Here is a 1,630-nt window from a genome sequence, read left to right on the forward strand (position 1 = left end):
CCCCGCCCCCGCCCCGGGCCCCCGCCGGCCCCGCCGCCTTCGCCGCCGCCTCCTCCGCCGCCGCCTCCGCCCCCGCCGCCGCCGCCGCCGCCGCGGTCCCCGGCTGCAGCTGCAAGGCCGCTCGGCAGGGCGCGGGGGTCGCCGGCCGGCCTTGGTCACCAGCAGCAGCAGCAGCAGCCGCAGCCGCAGGAGCAGCGCTCTGGGGAGGGGGGCTCGCTTCTCGGGGTGCGCTCCGTGGCCACCCCCTTCAGGGGGGGTCGTGGCCGCCCCCCAGCCCTGGCGCGCTGGGCTCGCTCCAGCGGGGCTCTCCGGGCGGGGCGGGGACCTGCACTCGGGGCGCTCTCCCGGGACGCGCGGGTTCCCGCTCCTCCTCCTGTCCTCGGGCGAGCCCGGACTCTGCCCGGTCGCGGGGCTCCGTCCACCTGCTAAATGAAGGTTTCACGGGAGATAACAAAGAAAGAAGCTGCTCCTTTCTTCCTTAGCCAAATTACGGATGACCAGCAACCGGTCCGCTCCTTCCCTTGTGCGCTCTCTCCTCTCCTCCTCAGGAACACATTTCACTCGTTTTCCCTTAGAGTAGTAAAACTTTTTCGTCCTTGAAAGCGTGGTGCTGCTGGCTGCTCGCGAATGCGGAGAGGGGAGGCTGGCTCCTGCTCTCCCCCTCTGGTCCTCTCGTTTCAAGTTTTGTTCTGTCCTAGGAAAACTTCTTGCGATGGTGCATTTCTCTGAAGTTGCTATTGCCCGAGCTCTTGGTTGCCTCTGAAACAAGAGTCCTTTTTCATTCTCCTCGCAACAGTCACAGTCTGATGCGACATCTTTCCTTTTGGGCAGAAATTAGGAAACAAATATAACAAGGAAAAAATTGAACAGGAAAAAAAATGATGTCGAATCGCTCTGTTACCTTGTTGCTGACGGTTGGGGTTGGTGTTTTATTTTTTTCCCAGCAGTTGTCTGGAGAAGGAGGAGGAAGAAGAGTGCATTGGTGGAGGTGGAGGTGTGTGTGTGCATATAGGGGATCGATCCTTGATACACAACAACTCCAGTGGGCACGTTGCACTGCTCGTAGAGTGCACCGACGGCGGGCGCTGGCGCTGGCCGTGCTGGAGCAGAGTTGCAGCAGGAGCTCGCTCTGTGCCCTCGTTCGCGCTCTCTTTCCCTCTCTCACTTTCCCTCTCCCTCCCTCTCTCTCTCTCCCTCTCTCGGGCGCCCGCTCTCGCTCCGATCTGACAGTTCGCTCTCTGTCCCTCCCTCTCAGAGCGGGGACTGTCGAATGTTTACCCTCCGCCGCGAGCGCGCACCCACCACCACACTTTCCCAAATACAAGGAAGTCGAGCACCAGGGCCCCCGCTGATTGGCTACCCGCTGGGTGATTGGCAGGCTCGGAATGACGGGCTCAGGACGCGAGGCCCCCCTTCCGGCCGTTCCGATTGGTTGCTTTTTAATTTAGGCAGAGCGTCGTAGAAGCTGGAAATCTGTGGTCCCCCAGCCTCCCTCCCCCTCGCCACTTTCCCCTCCCCGCCCCTCCCCCGCCGCCCCCTCCGCCACATCTTAACTCTTAGTGTCCGGCCCAGACGTTGGCGTTCCCTCGGCGGCTCTGGGTGTTCGCAATAGGTCTGGGCGGGGGGAAGA

At 62.5% G+C, this 1,630-nt stretch overlaps 1 protein-coding gene across 1 annotated transcript in view; it reads right to left on the bottom strand.

The window, feature by feature from the left end:
• POU3F3 (POU class 3 homeobox 3) overlaps positions 1–1,319 on the bottom strand; it is a 4,908-nt gene extending 3,589 nt beyond the window's left edge. Inside the window, exon 1 of the mRNA XM_025354256.1 lies at positions 38–1,319. The gene's annotated coding sequence lies outside the window, so the exon portion shown is untranslated. The remainder of the gene's footprint in view (positions 1–37) is intronic.
• Between the last annotated feature and the right edge of the window lie 311 nt (positions 1,320–1,630).

This window comes from Theropithecus gelada, chromosome 13, assembly GCF_003255815.1.
Source record: "Theropithecus gelada isolate Dixy chromosome 13, Tgel_1.0, whole genome shotgun sequence".
Lineage (NCBI taxonomy): Eukaryota > Metazoa > Chordata > Mammalia > Primates > Cercopithecidae > Theropithecus > Theropithecus gelada.